We start from the raw sequence: 22,060 nt of genomic DNA, 5'->3' as shown, positions 1-22,060 counted from the left end.
CTTCGGGAGACCAGAGCCTTCGGGGCCAGTGCTCAGATAACTGCAGTGTCCCTCCAGTGACAAGAGACCTCACCTCCCTTTTCTGATGTTTACAGAACAATAAGAAAGCAAGGTTAGCGTGCAGAAGGGCCTGGCCAGCCCTGCTCCCCACCCTGGGGGGCGGGGGCGGTGCGGGTTCTGAGGGGCGGAGCCAGTTGTCCAAGCCCTCCCTCCATTGGTCGGGCCTAGCAGGTAACCCGAAGCGGCGCCAAGAGGTGCATAAATATAGAGTGAACCTAGTACCACCTCCTTGGAAGGGGCTGAGTCCTTCTTCACCTTTGCCTTGGAAAAACCAGTTTGTCTCTCCTCTATTGTCTGTTACCTGCTTCTCAAAGTTCAACTGAGCCCCTCCGTAGTCCCAACCCTCTCTTCCAGCCACCTGGGCTCCCTCTGCTCCGGCTCCACTTTTCTCTGCTTCCATATGTTTTTTTTTTTTTCTTAAAGGGAGAAGGACTCTTGGGGACTGGCCCTCCCGCCTCCCTCAGGAACAGGCCTGCGGGACTGGACGCGACACAGTAAGTGTTTCCTCCTTCTTAGTCCCTGTCCTCCAGCCTTAGGAGTGAAAGAGCTCTCCGGGTCTCGGAACTCCTATTCTTCCTCTCATACACGTGGGTCCTTACCCATCTCTCTGTTCCGAATCATCTTGTGAGAAATCTATTATTTCGCATCAAGCTCAAAGTAGGCCCTGATAGCTGAAGGTACAGACGTTCACGCTGACAGGTGAGTCTGAAATCTGTGATTTGGGGTGCTTTGGAAAACCAGAGCTGAGTGCCTGTACCTGGAAGATCATTGGACAGTAAGAGTAGAGCATGGGCTGTGGAAAAAAGCCAAACTCACTGGAAGTTGATTATCAACGTCTTCCCAAGCTAAAATTGGGGGACTTGCTTCGAGGTAGCCGAATCCCCAGCCAGTTCTCTGTTTGGGGGATGATTGCCAGTGATCTCAGGCAATCAATGTCATCGATAATGGGAATTGGGGTGGTAAGGTGGGTGCTGAGCAGTTAAGCACCAAGATACAGTTCTGTCTGATTTTGAGATTTATCCAACTAGAGGAATGGGGGAGAGGGGGCTGGCTTTTCAGGGCTGGGCTGGAGGGTATAACGGTTATAAAAGAAATTCAGGACCTGGTTCCATTGGTTCTCACGTCCAAGTTGGTTTCATTGGGAAGCCAGCTGGGGCACAGTCCTGAGGGCCACTGGGGAGCAGGTGAGCAGTCACTGGATGAACTCACTCAAGCCGAACACATGCATGATTTGCTTCTCTGACCCAGCCCCTCACTGCGGGTGGCCAAGCAGAAAGCACTGGGGCGTCAAGGTGACAACGGCATGGTGGGCAGAGAATCTTGAACTCTGGGTGTGGGGTCCAGAGTGGCTCAAGCTCCTGATACAGGTTCTGGCTCATCTTTCCTTGTCTCTGCCTTGTCGCAGGTCTGTAGGGCAAGGGTGGATGATAAGAGAAGGGCCTACCTTTTCTGGACTGTCTAATGTCAACGCCACCTCCCATGTGCATGGCCTTTCGCGGTTAAAGTGCTTTTACAGACACTGTTGTCTCCGGAGTACGTACCCTCGAGGCTCAAAACCCCTCACGAGGGTGAGACTGTGCACATTCCAACAGAGGACTTGAAGCATCTGGTGGACCATACACGTTGGGAGGGTAAGAGTGGCATGCCGAGGGTCTGAAGGGAGACAAATGGACCCCTTTGCTTTCCGAGTTGGACCGAAATCCAAAGAGAAAGCGGAGAACCCTCCCATCCCGCTGCCTTCTGCCATCATTTATCAGAGTCAGCCAGGCTGGTCTCTTTCTTCCCTTGACTGTGACATGGGCCATGGGCAGTGCGGGAGGATTACAAAGTCTAGCTAATTCACAAGCAGGGCACATTTCTCTCTCACGATCGAGAATTGTGAGTATTTGTGAAGAAGGCTGAGTGGGAGAGAATGGGCCAGGCTGCTTCTTGTCGGCACCCAGATCCCTGCCCCCAGCATCCCCTGTATTCACCCTGACCAAGAAAAGCCAGGCCCTTCCTCAGCGACAGAAGGAACACCCAAGCCCTTGTTTAAGAAGAGCCTTTTTTAGAGGCCCTACACCCAGGGGGCTGGATCTTGGGGGAGGAGCCACATTTTAAGCTAGTGTCTCCCTATATCGGGTCGGAACAAGCCCCAGGAAGAAAGTATTCCAAACAACAGGGTGGATCTGCCCAAACTCACCCAGTCTGCATGTTGGTGCTGAGAACAGCCTTTTATGGGGCTTGCGCTGAGCCACAGGCAAGCCTGAACACCGCGAGGAAGAGGCCGGAACAGCAACTAAACAGCAATTGTTGGATGGGCATTGCTTTTAAGAGGACGGAAAGCCTCAGATAGGCTCCAGCCTCCCTGTTTGGTTCAGCCCCTGAAAGCCAGGGCTACCTCCTCTCTCCCCACATCCCCCATCGCCATGCCCAGAGATTTTATGCTTGTTTCCAAGCAGATCTGGCAAAGGATGCGGGGTCGCTGGAAAGTAGACATCCTAGATATGTGGGGAGGGGAGGGTGAGACCAAAGAGTCTCACCCTCCTCTGCCCACCCCTGCCCTCAGGAGTGGGCCTGGCTCCAACCCGGGCATTCTGGTGTTTCCATAGCTCCTCACCCACCTCCTCCTGGTTTCACACTGGCAAACGGGCCCACAAAGTACTGTTCCTGCTCTTTGGTGCCTTCCGGAAAGGAGTGCCCTTCCCCTGCATTCCATCACCTTGGGAAGCACGCTCATTATAGATGGATTTTCCCTAGCAGTTTCAGAGCCCCTGCCTCCCCCAGCCAGGACCAACCACATTGAGCTCAGTCATGGCACATGCAGGGGGCCCCAGACAAAGGGAGCAGACAACCAGCAGCCCAACTAGGGATCCACAGAGAAGGTTCTCCAGGGACTTGTCTGGGATGACTGCTTTGAGGGCAAGAGGCAGCAAGAGCCCCCCAGCCCAGCAGCCCCAGCCCTGTGGCTCAGCACTGTCTGCCTGGGCTGCAGGCAGGCACGGGAGTGTCTCAGTGAGCTGGCTCCTGCGGCCACCCAGCTGCACAGGACCCTGGGGAGGGCTGTGAGGACACACACAGGTCCTCCACGGCTCCCGAGACCATGTGTCAAAGATCCCTCTGGCCTTTAGCCAAGGCAATAACCCTACACGCAGAGGCCAGGGTGGCCACGCGGCCCACCCTCTGGGAAAAAGAGCCCCAGACATTCCATGTGTTTCTCTTGTCCTTCATTCCACCGGAGTCTGTCTCGTACCCAACCAGATTTCAGTGGAGTGAAGTTCAGGAGGCGTGGAGCAGACACCGCGGCAGCAGCGGCCGCAGCGGCAGAGAGGAGCTCCGACTTAGGCAAAGAAAGGCCCAGGGAGGGATGTGAGCGGTGCAGGAGACATCTGGAGCGCATCTCCTCCTGCAGAAGGGGGTGGGGTGGGGGGCGCGATGGGCAGATTGCAAAAAACACCACAGATGGGAGCCGCTTATTCCTCCTTGTCTAAAATTGATGCTTTGGAAATGTGTGTTTTCTGTAACTTACAAAGATTAAAAGTTGCCTGCCTGCTGGAAAGCCTGCCTCTGTGATTCATGCTGTGGGGTGCCGACTCCCCCGGCCTTCTAAGTCACCTCCTCTTTGGGCTAGAATGGAGACAGGAGCTTGAACAATGGCCACTGGCTCCTCTCTCCGGGGTGCCCCAGGCTGGTGGCCTGAACTCTGTTTGCAAGCTGCTAGGAGCCCTGCTACCCTCAGCCTCCCCACGGTGCCAGCAGGACCTGCAGAACGGGGTAAAAAACTCGATTAAGATTTGTTTAAACCCATTTATATTGTAATAAAATAAATGTAAATAAGATTTAAGTGAAGGCAGACTGCAGATATTTCAGATGCTATACAAGATATATCTCATATAGTATGGGCGTAAATTCCGCTAAGGTTAATGCACTTAAACATATTTGACACATAAAAATGTCAGGTCCACCATTAATCATTTACCAATTGTAATTGCCTTTATATGGGTCTCTTCTCCCCAAGACATATGCTTAAAACACCAGGCTTGGTAGAAATCTGGGAGGGAAGAAAACAAATAATACTTCTCAGCTGTCAGGGTCTATGATTTGCTTTGATAGATTTAGCGCTGATTTCATTGGCTTTACAAGCCTGTGTGATTTTTTTTTTACTTTACATCTCTCCTTTAGGGAAGGAGAAGGTTGTGGGGAGGAGGGAGAGACCCTAAGTCCAAAGAGAGTCTCACCCAGGTATGGAGGAGATGGCCAGGCCTTTATGTTAATTGCCCCTTCCTCGGGTAAACGGGGTCGCCTTCAGGGAACCAGTCTAGCTAAACAGGCAAATTCTGAACAAAGCCTTGCTCTGACAAGTCTTCAGAAAAACCGGTTTTCACCTCCAGAATGCGCCCCAGGCAGCAAAACCCATAGATACCCTGGCCGAGTGGTGCTTTGTCTTAGGAACCACTAGAAAGAAGATTCCAGCTTTGCAGACTACCTGTCACTTGGGTCCCTGAGCTCCCTCCCCCAACCAGTGACCTCAGAGGAGAAAGACCTCTTCACCCCCTCCATGGCCTCCCTGGGACTCTGCCCCTGAGGACTAAAGGGTCCCCTGACTGATGGCCGGAACCCAAAAGAATAAGCATTTCAACAAACTATCTTCCTGCTTCAAGTCCAAATGGATTCAGAACTTTGCTCTTGTCACCCTCACCTCTCCGCTCGGAGCCCATGGGCAACAGAAGAATGAGAAGGCCAAGCCATGGGCATTTTAAAAAAAGACGTTTACCCATAAAAATTCTGCAGCGAATGGGGTTGAGGGTGGGGTAGCAGGACACTCAGGCTAATTAACCAGCAAATACCTTGCACTCAAGGTTCTGAAAGAACAAAAGGGGCGCAAAGCAGAAGCGATGTGGCGTTTCCCTTTGCAGCTTGGTTTGAGCCCTATGACCTGGATTCTTTTTAAAGCAAGAGGGGTTGTGAGCGCGCATGCATGCATGTATGGGTGTGTGTCTGTGTGTGTGTGTGTGTGAGAGAGAGAGAGAGAGAGAGAAACCAACTTTCAACTGGCCCACAGGGGGGCTAGAATTCAAACTGGTGGCCAGAGGCCCTCCTGTCAAACACCAGCCAGGGCATAATGCCTGCACGACAAAGGATAGATGCCTTGCTGGATCCCCACCCCCCAAATCCCACTCAAATGCAGCCTTCACAGCACAGGCACAGGGCCCTGTATTTCTAACACCAAGGTCTACACTGCCCACCTCCCCCTGCCAGCACAGCAGAGACTGTTTATTCTCTACTGCAGAGGGAGAAAACCCTGAGTCTGGCCGGGAGCAGCTTGCCAGGGAAGCCAGTGTGTGCCTTGGGCTGGAGCAAACTGCCCCATCCATCTTCCCTGTCCAGCCCCCACTATTTTATGTCTCATATCTCCATTGCAAAGCATGGCTTGCCAAAACACAGCACCGAGAAAATGATTTCATCAAAATTCCCTTGCAACAACAACAACAACAAAACAATATTGCCCTGCTTTCTTTATTCATGATCTTTTATTGAAGCGAAAGGCAAATATCATTGAGCCAAACCTGAATAGACAAATATATACAACCACTGGTAATTTAATATTTTGTGCTAATGGTATACGCTATAGATACAACCCGAGAAGAGTAAATTACAATCCTATCAATAATACATCGCATCTGGGCTCCAGTTTCCCAGTTCACTAGAAAATGTGTATTGGCAAAAGGCTCTCCGAATATTAAAAGCCATGCATATAATGAAGCAGTGGATACAGAAGCTGGATACTCCCGTAGGACCGTCTTCTGGTCTTTGTTGTCAAGGTCCTTTATGGAGGAAATATCCCACATTGAAGCTCCTAAAGCCGGTGCTAAATGAAGATATCCTGCCCACATTCTTAGCAGATCTCTGGGTGAAGTTTCAGTCACAGAATAACCTATAATCAGGACACCCCTTTGCCAGTCTACTCAGAGCATTTGCATCCATTCGGAGGCCTCCGGTCCCTGGCAAATGTCGAGGGTGTGCTGGGGTGCTCTACCCTGATGGATAAAAGACTGCGGCAGAGTCCCCGTGCAGACAGCAATGTTGGAGAGAGAAACCCACGTGGCTTCAGAGCTCCCTCTCCTCCTGATCTTGACCCCAGCTTCGCCAATTGTGTGTGGTCCTCCAAAAGAAAGGAAGAAGGGAGGGAAAACAGATGACAGGCAGGAGCCAACCACCTGCAGAGGATAAGGGATTTATTCTGGAATGCAAAATGCCACCAAGTTCTTAAAACTCAGTGGATCCAAATTCCCTTACACCTCCCACCAGAGGAAGCTAGTGGTGGTCTTATCTGAGAGTGAGGAGGGAAGTATTTACATCACGGCAATATTAATGTCGCGGACGAATTAGGTTACTGTTTGCGAGAGGGCTAGATAGTGCCACAGCCACATGCTGGTGTCTGTCTTTGGCCTCCCCTGATTAAGGAAGTAATGAGGAATCATATGGCCCAGCACGGTCAGTACCTTCCTTATGTCTTTTTTGATCAGACCCTAGAAGGAGAGCCCAGGAGGGATAGGAGACTGTCGGGAGCTTTCGGGCAAAAGGAAGGGGATGCAGACCGCGGCCCCAACCTCAAGCTCAGAGATGAAAAGGCCTGGCCCAGACACCAGTTCATTAATGGAAATAAAATCTTCCTAAATTATAAGGAACTGACCAAGCTTTCTGGAGAGAGGTACCTATGCATCAAAGAAAAACAATGAGAAAAATTCCCTTTGTCTGGAGGCAAGAAGAAGCATCTGAAAGTCGTGTCACCGTCCCCCTCCCTCCTCCCTCCACCTGTCTCCCTCCGCCCACTTTCAATCCCTTTTTCCTCTTTGGAGGGGTGGGGAAGGCCAGGTTTCCTTGCTGCAGTCAGATAGCAGGGCTGGGTGGGACACCTGGTGGGCAGCAGGGGAATTACACCCGTATCCAATGTCCAGCGTCGCTGCCCAGGTCTGAGGTCATGAGAACAAGGCAAGCAGCTCCCCAGGGCATGTGGTATCGAAGTGGGCTTTAAATATAGTAGCAGTTGGATAGATACTGACCGACCTACATTTCGGTCACGTTCCACTACATTTGGGAAGAATTGGTGGCTGGGAATAAATATGAACAAGTAGAACCCATAGATAAACAAATACACACTATGATTTGCCATACAAGTCCCTCATTATTTAAACTTTACTTAAAGCCATATTGAAAGCAGACACCAGCCCAGACCAAGCTGCACGGCGGGGAGAAGTACCCCCGAAGATAACTCTCGTCAAAGGTAACCTAACAGCGACTGCACAAGGCTCATAGTGATTCCTTATTCGCCCCCAAGTACATCGCCAGCGGCGGGCTGCACTTTCTGAGTCAGTGTGTGAAGCATTTAAGAGGGGTCAGATTAGATCTGCTGCCACTTTGATCTGGCTAGGGGACTTTGGGTCAGCCATTTAACCCCTCTAAGACCCGATTTCCTTATCTGTCAAGTGAAAATAACGATCATAATGGCAAGTTACTTACTAAGGGCCAGACTCTGCGTGCTTTGTGTATATTAAATCACTGAATGCTCCCAATCACCATGTAAGGTATGATTGATATTCCACCTTTATGGATAATAAAACCAAAACAGGGAGAGTCTAAAGGACTTGCCTAAGGTCACTTGGTTTGTGAGGAGCAGAGATGAGATCCAAACCTGGGCTCCCTAGCTGTGGAGTTCACACATGGGACTGTCACTCTATCCTCTCTCTTAATGTCAGTGTGAGGGTTAGACAAAATAGCGCGGGCAAAGGGCTTAGCGAGTGCCTAGTAGAATCTAAGGACTCAAAAATATTATTTATTATTGCAAACTCAGTATCCAGAAAAGTTTCTTTAAGAAGCTTGTGTAATGCCCACCGACCAGGAATAAATAGTACATGCACATCTTTGTCTTCCAGCAACTCAGCATTGAAATTATTTGGGCAATCTAATATGTGTTCACTCTTATGTGGATCCTGAGAAACTTAACAGAAACCCATGGGGGAGGGGAAGGAAAAAAAATGAGGTTAGAGTGGGAGAGAGCTGAAGCATGGGAGACTCTTAAAAACTGAGAGCAAACTGAGGGTTGATGGGGGGGTGGGGGGGAGGGGAGGGGAGGTGATGGGCATTGAAGAGGGCATCTTTTGGGATGAGCACTGGGTGTTGTATGGAAACCAATTTGACAATAAACTTCATATATTTAAAAAAAAGAAATTATTGGCAATCTAGTCACAACTATGATCAAACTTAGCTTCTAGAATAATTATCTCTTTCTATCACCTTTATTATAGCTGATTTTCACCTTTTAGCTTCACATTCAGTATGTGTATCATGCTGTGGGATTTTCTTTCCTCTCCTTTCCTTTTCTTTCCTTTCCTTTCTTTTCCTTTTCTTTTTGATACAGGCGTGGCATAAATCAGAAATAAATAATCATTTTTCCAGAATAAGTGCCATTTCAAATTTTTACTGCATTTTCCCAGGGGCACGTGGAAAACCCTCGTGAAGAAAGAAACTGATGAAGAGCTAATAAAGAAAAAAAGTTTTGAGCTCCCAAGAAAGTGGAACAGTCAAAAGCAATAAGTCAAAAATAGCAAACAGTTGCTCAGTGAGGAGGCTGCTTGTGAGCTCAGCATCCTGAAGCCCACATTTGAGGTTTTGAGGGGCAGGATCGTACCGAAGCGATGCCTTCCAGGTCCCGTTCCAGACATTTCCAAAGTTGGGGCCACTGTGACACCACGCATGCAGTCCGCAGGCTGGCGCTCCTTCTCTAAGGGTTTTCAGAGGTGAGAATGGGGACAGGGATGTCACTCAGACCACCCCAGGCACTGGGCTTTCAGATCACCACTCCCTCTTAGAGGGTCAAGCTGACTGAAGGAAGAGGGTTGAGGCTGGAGACTGCTCACTAGTAGTTGCCTGCACCAAGGAAGGCCTTAGCGGAAGCTGGTCAGGTCAAAGAGCAGGCCGAAGGAGAGACCAAAATGTTTACAGAATCGGTTCCTTTTGCCTGGTCGCCCTGTGACCATCTGCCTTCTCCGAAGAAAGAGAGGCCGGAACAAAGCGAGTGTCCTTTTGTATAATATAACCGTATCAATTACATTTCATTACTACACCATTATGGCACATTGTGCTATAATCCAACTGTTAATGGCCTCACCTCAAAAGCCCACATCACTCCCCTTTGCCCTCCTGAAAGCTTAGCTTTTGGCTAAATCACTTCATCTACCATAATTATGTCCAGACTCCCTTTCTCAGGTAAGCCCGTGCCAGTAACAGCAGCAATTTCCCTTGCCTCTCCAAAGGGGCCCTGTGAAACATTTCTTTCCACTTGGAGGTGAATGTTTAAACGTTTCTATAGATTAATAAACCCGCAGTGCTTCTTTAATGTGCATACAAGTCACCTGAGAATCTGGTACAAACAATTCAGCAGATGTAGGATGGAGCCTAAGATTCTACATTTTTAACAAGGTCCCAGGCGATGCCACTATAGTGCTAGGACCACCCTTGGGATAGCAAAGAACTGCAGGGTCCAAGATTCTCAGCCCAGTTTCCTCACCCCACTCCTCTCTTCTCCACAGAAGGCCACGATCCACATCTCAGCTTGGCTTTGCTCGTTTTCCTCTGGTTTTTTGAGTCATTGGTGTCTGAGCCATTCTGGGGAGACAGAAGAGGCCCAGAGGGCCTATTGTGGCAGCCCAAGGCTCTGACACGTGATGAAGAAGTTAGAGTCTTTTCTGGCCGTGAAAATGGCCCAGGTGATTCGTACTCATGAACCCATAGCAGTTTAGAATGGTAATAGTACCCCCCGATGCCTAATATGTGAGGTAGATTATTTAGAAATGAAATCTCTGTGACCCAGGAATAAGATGAGACAACTTTATGTATCTTGGCCAGCGACCACTGATCTGGGACAAGCAATCATGAGGATACTTTAGCTGCCAGACAACCCGTAGCTAAACTTAGCAATTTTCAAGATGGAGGAAGAGAGAAGTCAGGCAATTTACTAAATATCAAGATTCTCAGCCAGACCTTGAACTGGCCTATTTCTTCTGCCTGTTAATGTAGGGGTATTTTCAACAAGCTATTCTATCGCCGTGCTAGGAAACTTCTGCTTTCTTGCTGACTTACCGTGTGACTTCTCAATGCCCTAAAACTCTATGTCTCAATTCATTTTTTTGTCAAACGGGGACTGTGGAGCTGATAAAATTCAAAAATTAAATATTCAATATGAACGTGTATTTATAGAAGTACACTCCTAAAGTTCAGCTACTTTTTCAGTGTTTACTAGAGAAATGAATACCACAGATAAATGGCTGTTCTGCAGTAACATATTGGCTCACGAGGTCAGTGACTGGAAAAAACTCAAGCCAAAGGACAGATTTGAGTGCAAATCTAGTCCCTGCTCTTCGGTAAAACAGTGAGCCTATGTGCTCTTCAGTTCACCAAAAGTTACGAAGCAAATCATGGTCTCCACCCCTCAAGATCATTATAGGTACGAAAAGTGCTTGGTGAATGATAAATAGAAAAATGAGCATTTTTATGCATCTCAATGATACTAGGACATAGAGAAGATAAAAGACAGCGAGACCAGAAGAGCTGAGGCAAGACGGAGGCTTCATAGCACTGAGATTATAAGACACAAAAGGACCAGAAGCATCAACAAACTAGGGGTCTAAAACCAAATGGGTGGGGGCACCTTGGTGGCTCAGTCACGGTCATGAGATGGAGACCCTTGCATTGGGCATGGAGCCTGCTTAAGATTCTGTCTCCCCGTCTTGGGGCGCCTGGGTGGCGCAGTCGGTTGAGCGTCCGACTTCAGCCAGGTCACGATCTCGAGGTCCGGGAGTTCGAGCCCCGCGTCAGGCTCTGGGCTGATGGCTCGGAGCCTGGAGCCTGTTTCCCATTCTGTGTCTCCCTCGCTCTCTGCCCCTCCCCCGTTCATGCTTGTCTCTCTTTGTCCCAAAAATAAATAAAAAAACGTTGAAAAAAAAAAAAGATTCTGTCTCCCCCTCTTTATGTGCCCCTCTCCCACTCACTTGTGTGTGTTCTCATGCTCTCTCTCTCTCTCTCAAAATGGAAAACCTGGGGCGCCTGGGTGGCGCAGTCGGTTAAGCATCCGACTTCAGCCAGGTCACGATCTCGCTCTCCGTGAGTTGGAGCCCCGCGTCAGGCTCTGGGCTGATGGCTCGGAGCCTGGAGCCTGCTTCCGATTCTGTGTCTCCCTCTCTCTCTGCCCCTCCCCCGTTCATGCTCTGTCTCTCTCTGTCCCAAAAATAAATAAACGTTGAAAAAAAAAATTTAAAAAAAAAAAATGGAAAACCTATCTATCTATCTATCTATCTAACCAAACAGGCCAGTAGGTATCTGCACATTCAGAATCAAAGGACAAAATAAGCAAATCATCCATGGATCCAAATGGATATTGGAGGTATAGGCTGGCTGAGGGCAGACCCATCGGGACCAAAAATCAGAATAAAGTCATGGTTTCGGCCATCAAACGCACACGGTGTAGGGATTCAGGAAGATGCATTTCCTGAAGTCAGGATGAGGCAATGAGTCAGAAAGGCAGGCATGTTGGTGGACAAGAAGGGCACCTGCTACAAGAAACAAGCAACAAGAGGCTGGGACTTGACCTTGCTAGAGGCAAGTGTCTGGCCCAGTCAAGACTTCCTCAGTTCTTCCTATCAGGGCATGGACAGCTCAGAGCCTGCAGATACAGGCAGGGAGTCACGGCGTCTGGCTGGGTTGTAAAAGGAATAACAGAGCAGAAACTGACAACAGATTCTGACATAACACCATTAACATATTCCTGACCCACATTCGTTTTGTCAAAAGATGCTTTTCAAAATTGAGTCTTTATTGAGAAGACATGCACCTAACTCTGATTTGAACAGGAGACAGAGCTGCATGCAAAATAAGAGGTTAGAGAGTACCTATTTTACACCATGATTCTATATCCAGAAGCAAAGCACCCTGTTTTGTATTCATATTCTGTGTTCCAGATAAACTGTCAGGTCCTTCTGCCAGATTTTTATGGATAATTAGAAGGTTGCAAGAAGCAGATGTTATGAAACTATCTGTGACTAGTTCTTAATGGTGGATGACAAGAACCCAGCACCATTTCTTAATTACAAGAGACACGGCAAGGCGTATAAAAAAATAGAGGAAGAAATCGTGAAAGCCTGACAAGCCATCAAATGGTTAATCACCCACACTGAACCTGAACATTTCTTTGCTATGCAATTCCGAAATATAGATCCCGCCAGCCTTTAGCTGAATAATTTCATAAGTCGTGCATTCTCCCGTGTCGCTTCATTTCAGGTGTTAATAACTAAAATGTGAGTTTCCTGCCTAAAATAGGTGGCCTCCCCGGTTAACGCTGCCCTGACAAGAACATTGCATTTTATTAAACATAGGCACTGTTTTTGCTACATCAAATCCTACTCCGTAGGACAAAAGTAGGGAAACTGGGTTCTTATCCCAAGAAGATGATGGCCACAATTAACATTTTGTGAGAACTCACTCTGGGGCAGGCCAAGCTTAAGCTCATTAACTGTGAATCATAGATGATCCTGGCAACTCTAAGTAGGTGGGAATTTTATTAGCCCCATTTTACAGAAAAGGAAACTGGTAACGATAACGACGATAGCAACAAAAAAATACCACAACTACCACTGCTGGAAGTTGTCGCATACTTACTGTGTCCTCACATTCTACATTTGCACACAGCATCTCATTTAATAGGGGTAGAGCCAGGGGCTTCTGGGTGGCTCAGTCGGTTGAGTGTCCGACTTTAGCTCAGGTCACAAACTTGGAGTTTGTGAGTTCGAGCCCCGCGTTAGGCTCTGTGCTGACGGCTCAGAGCCTGGAGCCTGCTTCGGATTCTGTCTCTCTCTCTCTCTCTCTCTCTCTCTCTCTCTCTCTGTTCCTCCCCTGCTCACACTCTCTCTCAAAAATAAATAAAGATTAAAAAAAATTTTTTTTAAATAGGGCTAGAGCCATAATTATTTTTAGCCCCATTTAACAGAGGAGGAAGCTAGGGTTCCAAAGAACCCTAGCCAATTAAAAAGATTTCTTGATGTCAGGCTTGAAGCATTTTTAGATGGACTGAGGGCAGACAGTGGCAATTTGACAGATTTTCCTGGTTTGTAATCTGAAGGCCTCTGGTGATCTCTCAAAAGTGGCCCACACGGCCACAGGCACAAAGACTGTCCACACATGAGTTTTTGTGGTGATTTCTCTGAAATGTATATCATGTTGGCCAACGTTAGCCTGCATGATTGGTTAAAAGGGCAGTTTTAGTTCTCAGTGATTCTAAGTCAGAAGGGTAGAAGAAAAATTGGAAATGTTGGTTTGTAGAGTTGTAACCAAATATTGGAGGAAACTAAAAGAATTCAGAATCTAGTCCAATTTACAGGTAGAAAACAAAACCTCGGGCACCTAGGTGGCTCAATCCATTAAGCATATGACTCGAGTTTTGGCTCAGGTCGTGACCTCACGGTTCATGGGATCGAGCCCCACATGGGGGCAGGAGTGGGGGGCATCTGCACCAACAACAGGGAGCCTGCTTGAAATTCTTTCTCTCCCTCTCTCTCTGCCCCTCCCCTCCTCTCTTTCTCCTTCTCTCCTTAAAAATAAATGAATAAACATTTAAAAAAGACTGGCAAACTTTAAAGAAAAAGAAAAAGAAAAGAAAACCTCAGAAACAATGAACAGAACTAGAGTTTAATCTCCATAAGTATATATTATAATTTCTACCAATGCATCATTTGGTTGTCTACAATCACCCCCATTGCCATCAAAGACAGCCATAGACTAACTTGTGTGCAAAGAAGTAGGTCTAGTTTTAATAAATGTGGCTTGATTGTTTATACAACAAGAATAGTGATTGACACTATATAATTTTCTAATCTGCTTTGCTGGAACCTTTACAAGGAATGTCAGATTGGACTTTCACAAGCCTCTGAAGACAAGGCAGCCAAAGCAAGGACTTGCCATCAGACTTGACTGCAATACCTATAGATTTAGGTTACTTCCTTTCTTTTCAAGGTCCAAAATATCCTGAAATTTCTGCAGTCACCAGGAAGTCACCTTTCTTTCTCGCCTAGTAATGTGCCGGAATCCCTGTAAGTAAGATACCAGGCCATTTTTCCCAAGGGGCATTATTGGTGCCAGTCAACCTTAGTTCCTTAAAGCTGTCTGGTCATATCTGAGTCTTTGTATATCTCTCTCAAGTATGACATTCCAGTCAAGGCCTTGGTAATGCAACCAATGTTTTCCAGTGTGTCTTATTACAAGAAAAACAGATTCTTAGTGAACTTACGCAAATAACTGTATTGCCGTGAAAGTTAGAATACACCCTGAGAGTTTATGAATTCTAGAGGCACCAGATGGGAAGAAAAGATAGAAGTTTTATCTTTGTTCACAAAGGTATATATTCCCAACTGTTCTAAGTCATAGGTAGCTTACAAGAAAAGAGAAAAAAGTTTCCTTAAATGTGGAAAACAAAATGTTTTTTTAATTGGCCATGTTTTAAACGAAAAAAAATTATAAAAAATTATAAGCATACTCCTTAGTTCATTGAGTACAATGTAATTAATATTTGCTCTGCTTGAACCTCGTTCTTCTATTAGCTCTGGAAATTCTTACCTAGTTCAGTTTTCTGATCTTAAAGTTATCAGAAATCTGTATTCTAGAACACTTTCTATAAGTCTTCTTGAAGATGAAGTACTTTTGCAGGAACACTTTTTCAAAAGCATCAGAGAAACAATAGCCATCTATAAATGACAAAAGACTTAAAAATAGCCATGATTAAAGATCTGGTAAAAGCCTACTACAATGCACTTGACAAGGAAATCTATTTATTTTTGTGACACATAACATTTTAAGATAACTGGAATTATGACTGAAAATGTTATACCAGGACATATTAGATTTCTAGAAATTTCATACAATTTGTAGAACACTGGTAGCATATACTAAACAATACAAGGGATGCCTGGGTGGCTCAGTCGGTTAAGCGTCCAATTTCAGCTCAGGTCATGATCTTGCAGTTTGTGAGTTTGAGCCCCACGTCTGTGCTGTCAGCTCAGAGCCTGGAGCCTGCTTGGGATTCTATGCCTCTCTCGTTCTCTTCCTCTCCACCACTTGTGCTCCATCTCTCTCTCTCTTTCTCTCTCTCAAAAATAAATAACACTAAAAAAAATACAGCATGAAAAATGCTCAGTACTACTTTTTTTTTTTTTTAAGTAATCTCTACATCCACTGTGGGGCTCGAACTCATGATTCTGAGATCAAGAGTCATGTGCTCTATCAACTGAAGCACAGCCAGATACCCCAGTATTACTTTTTCATTTGACACTTTGCTTCCCATGTAATTTAACATATCAAATAAGCCTAATTAGTTTAACATCTTCTTTTTTATAAGGAGAGAGAACAAATCTTTTGAGATATTCCAGGGACCCTCTAAAAAATTCCCAAAGTTAGTTCAGGACTTTATTCAGAACTTGATTTTGAGTAGTTTGTCAAAAATATCAAAGAGATTTCTAAAAACTTGGTCAAATAGGATCATAGATCACTGTGAAAGAATACTTAGCTATACGTTTAACTATAGTGTCAGTTAAAGACTTTACAGGCAAATTCAGAAAGCTAAATAGTTATTTTTTAAAAACCTTCCTTCTTTTAATAGAGAATACTCAGCCTTCTTAAGTATCAAAGACCTGATAACGACAGAAAATTACTTTGACGAGATACAAAATCTTTGGTTTTTAGGCAGATTACTTTAAAAGTAAGGCAAAACCGTTTACAATCTTTTATCAAGACCAAACCAATAGTTCAAGAAAACTTTTTCCCCCTCTTAACAGGGAGAAAATTAAATTCTAATTTTATACCAGATTATTTTTGATATTAAAATTCATTTAACTTAAACTTATTTTAATCTTAGCTTGTTTGACTAAAATTCCTTTCCCAAGACTCCTTTCCTATAAACGTTCTACAACTTTCTTTTTCACATTCACATTTTGTCCTATGATTTTTCTTTCCCCTTTAAAAATAATTAGGGGTGCCTGGGTGGCTCAGTTGGTTAAGCGTTCAACTCATGATTTCGGCTCATGTCATGATCTCACGGTTGTGAGACAGAACCTGATGTCAGGCTCTGAACTGAGTGTGGAGCCTGCTTGAGATTCTCTCTCCCTTTCTCTGTCCCTCCACTGCTCTCTTTAAAAAAACAAGCAAACAAACAAACACTTTAAAAACAACCTCTCTTCAGGACAAAATTACTTTATTTTCCTTAACAAAGAAAAATGCATTTCCATTTCTCATACTTAATTTTATTAAAAACACAGATCTTGTTTTTCTCACATTCAGAGATGTTTCCTTTTCTATTTCTAGTGACATTGCTTGCATATATTAGAGTTTTTTAACTCTTGAAAACCCTCATTTTTAGTTAAAATAGAGAAGAAATGATTACAAACTGTTTTGTATGTTAGCATTCTGTTGGTTGGCAAATGTAGAAATACTTTTAGAATATCTAGAAACATGTTTTCTCATAGAATTTTCAGCGTGACACATACGTATTTACTAAGAGACCATAACTATCTTTAGCATCTCTGTAAAAGAAAATCTGTGTTGAGTAATTATTGTTCTAGTATATTATCTTATTTGGAAATAACCTAGATATTTAAGGACTTCCCACCATTTAATTTAACTTAGCAAAATTCTAAGGATGGAGGTTACCAAGGAGATTTGGGACACTATTTTTAAGTAGACACGCCATAAAACACTTATTCCTGAAAAGTTCACCTGCAAATTTTTACCCCGCTTACGTTTATTTACTTGTTCCTAACAATCATACTGAGATTACTCATGAAAATTTCATGAGACATTAAAGCAGTTAGCCCTCATTTTAGGTTATTTTTCTTGCTGACAACGTTTATAACAGAGATAACATGAGCTAATTTTACTTTCAGTAAACCGAGGTAGAATAAAAGAATTATACATAATGCTGATAGCTCTAAAGACAGGTCTGTATTAATGAAACCAGCAAATGTGAACTTGCTTTATTTCCCAAAAATTACCCTAGATCACATGAGCTTGAAAAATGTTTGGGTTAGTTTTTATTATATTTCTGAGATTTAGAAATAGTTCAAAAGGACTTGTTTTTAAGCCAATTAAATAGAGCTTTTTTTATAAATTAATTTGGGCACCACCATCTACAGGTAGAAAAATGCCATATCTATCATGTATACATAGAGATATACATAGACAGACAGACACAGGGATCTGGTTGCTTTCATTTTAAAACTTTAGCCATGAATCTGGTAGAAAACAAAACCCACTGGTTTATAAATAACTGTCTCTGATGGACAGAAAAAGTTAAGGCTGCCCACTTAAAAGGTTTTTGCTAGTATTTGTGGAGAAGACTATTAAGATTTGTATTCGTCCTTGGCAAGTAATCTTAAGGATGCTATGCTCCAGAGTTGAGGCAAGAGAGCCTTTTTAGCAGTTTGTATTTCTGAAAGGCCTCCTCCATCACTCCCACCCCTTTTTCAAATGGTTTCAGACCATTGTTTTAGTTACCTCCTGGGGTGTTTACATTTCAAAGACATTGTAAGATTTGTATCTTCAAGAGATGGAGAAAGAATGCAAGTTTTCTCCTAGGAGTTCCGGGTATATTTCTCTATTTTTCTCTGTTATCAGAAGTCTAGGGTAATCACTATTTAAATTTCTCCTCTTTTTCATACGTGGAACAATTGTACTTCAATGTTCTTTTTTTTTTTTTTTTTTTTTTACAATATCCGTCAATGTCCAGAGGCAAATAGGAAGGGCGCCGAATGGACTTTAACTTGCTCTTGGAGTTATGTTTTTATTTCTCTAAAAATTCAAGCTGTAAATCAAGAATTGTTGATTCTAACCTTTTTGGGTCTGCATTCTTGCAAATTATCTTCGAAGAATTTGGTAGCCTTTTTCGCTAAAACATTTAGAGGTTAAGGGACGCCTGGGTGGTTCAACTGGTTGAGCATATGATCTCAGCTCAGGTCTTGATCTCAGGATTGTGAGTTCAAGCCCCACATCGGGCCCCATGCTGGGCATGAAGTTTACTAAACCACACACGCACACACAAACCACACGTTTAGAGGTTGATGTGCCCACTCAGCCAGCCACACTATTTTAAATTTGCCTTGTTTTGTTTTAGGGAGGAAATCTCCAACTAAGATGGAAATGGAAATATTTCTATATTTTTGATCTTCCCGGTTTAGCCCAGTATGCCTTTGAAAAGTCTGTATAAAGCTTTCAACAAAGGCCTTTGGATGAGATCATCTTCTTTCTGAGTGTGCAGTTTAACCTTAGACCAATTCACTTTAGGGAGGAAAGCCTCCAATGCCGATCCTATCAAATCTTGAATACCAGCCTGAGTTGAGCTATTTTCTGGTCATTTGTAAAAGGGCCTGGGAGAAATTCTGGCCATCTGTTTCCTCTATGATAGGGCATTAATTTTGTAATGTTTTTCTTTAAATTTGGTAGGATCTTTGGGAAGTAGAGGTAAAGGGCTTTATAATTTAAAAGATCCCCTGTTGTCCAGGGGACATGAATTCTTTGGGTGGGGTCTAGGGCATATTTGCAAAGAATATACCACATAAGAGGACCTGAAACTGGCAGAGCCTGATTACAGAGCCCAACAAAACAAGTTCTATGACTGAGTTTTATTGTCCATTCCAGGTGCTTTTGTTCAATCAAGGGCTCTTAGTATTTACAGGAGTGACCTGTACATTCTGGGTTTAGAGATGAGACCAGAGCGCTCTCCGAAAGTCTTACAGGGAAAGAGAAGCTAAAATAAGCATCTAGATGTTTAAGGGATATTTCTGGAGAAGTTAGAGGATTTTGACAGCTAAGAGAACTTGCTAAGGAGACCAGGCAAGATTCTAAGGAGAGTTTGTGTTGCACGGGGGCTTTAATTTTTGTTCTGTCGCTTTGTCTTGTTAAGGGAATCCCTAAGGCTAGCAGTTATATTTCCTTGTAGCTATCTTTTATTATTTTTTTAAGTTTATTTACTTATTTATTTTGAGTGGGGGGAGGCAGAGAGAGAGGGAGAGAGAATCGGACAGCACAGAGCCTGACACGGGCCTCAGTCTTACGAACCATGAGATCGTGACCCGAGCTGAATGTATCTATCTATCTTTTCATTTGGTCTTTCCATGAGCACCCATGAGACAACTGTTTAGGATGAGAGCTCTCAAAAACTCTTTTTTTCAAATACAGAAGTCTTTCCAATTCAAAAGAGTCATCATCTGGCCATTGATGAGTAGGATCTTATTTTTATCTCAATAATGACTCAAACCAATAAGCCATTTTATGGCTTACCCAAGGACACAAGAGGCCTCTGACGAGAGAGTGCAAAAGATGTAGTCCTGACAGGATCCAGAGAGTTCATTCCCAGGGTTAGCCTCAGAAAGCAAGGGACTTCTTATGACAGATGTTAAGAACTGTGTGGTAAAAACAGTATCTCTGGTCTCTCACAGGAATGGGGGATGCCTCCAGCCACAAACCCACTATTCTGTGACTGGGCCGACGCTACTGGGAATGAGACTTTCCAGCACTAACAAAGCAATGGAGGTTGAGATGACAAAGACCCTTATGGACACACTCCCTTAAGACCTGGCACAACTGGGGCGCCTGGGTGGCTCAGCCGGCTAAGCATCCGACATCAGGTCACGATCTCACCGTTCATGGGTTCGAGCCCCGCGTCGGGCTCTGTGCTGACAGCTCAGAGCCTGGAGCCTGCTTTGGATTCCGTGTCTCCCTCTCTGTCTGTTCCTCCCCCACTTGCACTCTGTCTCTCTCTCTCTCTCTCTGTCTCTCAAAAACAAATAAAGATTTAAATAAATTTAAAAAAAGAGCTGGACAAAGAGAACTCTGCTTATGACTTTGTGTCTCAGAACCCCCAGTCTATTCAACTGACTGCCAGATGCACACCTATATTTGTATCTTGTGGATAGGGGGGACCGGAGAGAACATTCTCATTGGTCACAGGACCAAGCTCTCAGGACATAGAACAAGATGCAAGGAAAACCCCATCAGATCTATGGTTTTCCTCCTTATGATAAATAACACAAAAGACAAAAACAAAAGAAAGCAAAGATTATCTCTGGAGGAACGGAATTAGTGGAAATCAGGAGTATTCGGAAAACTCCTTGCTATACCCAAGGAACTAGTTCACACAAATATTTTTTCCTGCTAATTTAAACTTATAAACAGAAAATGACTCTCAGCACTCTTCCAGTAGACCCTGCAGGCAGAGATCCCAGAGCCTGATGTGGTACGAATTCTTACCTTGCCAGAGGTCCCAGGATCTCTCCAGAATTCCTGGAGACAGTAGTGTCCAGCCAGGGCAGAGTCCCATGCTGGCCGCCAAAACTGTAGGGAAGGAAAGCGTTTCCCTTCTTATCTTCTAGGTTCATTGCCTAGAACCTAATAAATAAATTGACATAATTCAGATTAACAGGAGAAAACCAACTTTAATTATATAGGTACAAGGGCCCCACAGAGACATGAGAGGTTCCCCAACAGTCGGGCAATTGAGTTTTATATGCCACCTGGAGTTGAGGAGAAGGGGGAGGGGTCTGGGACTTCAAAAGGGAAGAAGACATCCACAGAAAGGTGGGAAAAGCAAATGTGTGGTGAACGAATATTTGCTGTGCCCAGCAAGGAAGTCTTTCTTATGTAAGAAAAAAAAGGTATCTTTGATAATACTCTCTTCCTGGTATAGGCTCTCTCGCTAAATTCTTTCAAGGCAGTTGAGAAGAAGGTAAAAACACCTTCTTAAGTCTGTGGGACCTTGATCATCCTCAGCTCAAAATGATGCACCTGCCAGAGTGTTGCATTCTGCACTAAACCTCCGCCCCATTTTTTTGTCCCTAAGACGTTTTCTCAAGTATGCAACAATTATTTATAAATTTATACATGTGTATATAATTATTAATACATTTATTTTTTTTAATTTTTTTTAAAGTTTATTTATTTTTGAGACAGAGAGAGACAGAGCATGAACGGGGGAGGGGCAGAGAGAGGGAGACACAGAATCCGAAACAGGCTCCAGGCTCTGAGCCGTCAGCACAGAGCCTGACGCGGGGCTCGAACTCACGGACCACGAGATCATGATCTGAGCGAAGTCGGCCGCTTAACCGACTGAGCCACCCAGGCGCCCCTAATTATTAATACATTTATATTCAACTTGACTTACAAATTACTCACAGTGCACTAGGTATTATGCTGGATGCTGAGATATAGTGCTAAAAACAAAAACAGGGTCCCTTGTTGCATGTACAGTTATAAGGGGAAACAAATATTAATCAAATAATTATACTATTCATTGAACGTCTGCTTTGTCAAATGACAAAACGAAAACACTTTAGTAATGAGTTCGGTGTCCTTTACTCAAGCGAAAGCATGGATTGGAGGAGTGCAGTTCCTCCCCCAGGGATTTTGGGTAAGACTGAGTTTAATATGGCGTTAGAAGAGACAAGGCAAAACAGGGTGTGATTGGCTAGGAAGTCAGGGATTTCCTCACAAGGCCAGGAGGTTCTGTTTGCCAGGGAAGGTAGGCCAGCGAAAGCCAAGTTGGAGGGTTGTGATTGGCACTAGCCGTCCTCGTAGATTCTCCGTAAGAGCAGGCTGACTTGGGTCTAGACCATGGCATGCGCTGGCACTGGGGTGGCATCCGTTTTGTGGGTCTCAAAACACAAGTTAACACGATCAAATTTAAAACAAAACTAGAGACTCTGAAGGGGAGGAACGGAGTTTGTTAGACTTTCTACAGAATGTTTTGTTCCCAGAGCAACAACAACAACAACAAAAAGAGAGGCAAAAAAAAGTTTTTTGTGTGCAAATACTCCTGGAAAAGACAGCAAGTCGCACCAAGCTATAAATGATTAAATCAGTGCTTTTCCTAGATCTGAGTTTTCTGAAGAGAATGAAATCACAGAGGTAATGCGGCGCTGAGAGTGGGGGGAAG

General features: G+C 44.5%; 1 long non-coding RNA gene across 2 annotated transcripts; it reads left to right on the top strand.

Annotated features, from left to right (window-relative positions):
* The first annotated feature begins 281 nt into the window (after positions 1 to 281).
* On the top strand, positions 282 to 3,598 carry LOC122475863. Of its 2 annotated transcripts, XR_006295328.1 has the most exons (3): positions 282 to 554; positions 1,466 to 1,691; positions 3,301 to 3,598. It is a non-coding gene; the product is annotated as an uncharacterized LOC122475863 (long non-coding RNA). The 2 variants fall into 2 exon arrangements; XR_006295327.1 differs by having other exon boundaries at positions 1,466 to 3,598.
* The last annotated feature ends 18,462 nt before the right edge of the window (positions 3,599 to 22,060 follow it).

The sequence above is a fragment of the Prionailurus bengalensis genome, chromosome E4 (assembly GCF_016509475.1).
Source record: "Prionailurus bengalensis isolate Pbe53 chromosome E4, Fcat_Pben_1.1_paternal_pri, whole genome shotgun sequence".
NCBI classification, from domain to species: Eukaryota; Metazoa; Chordata; class Mammalia; order Carnivora; family Felidae; genus Prionailurus; species Prionailurus bengalensis.
The sequence above is the reverse complement of the archived record's forward strand: the minus strand, read 5'-3'. Positions and strand labels throughout refer to the sequence as shown.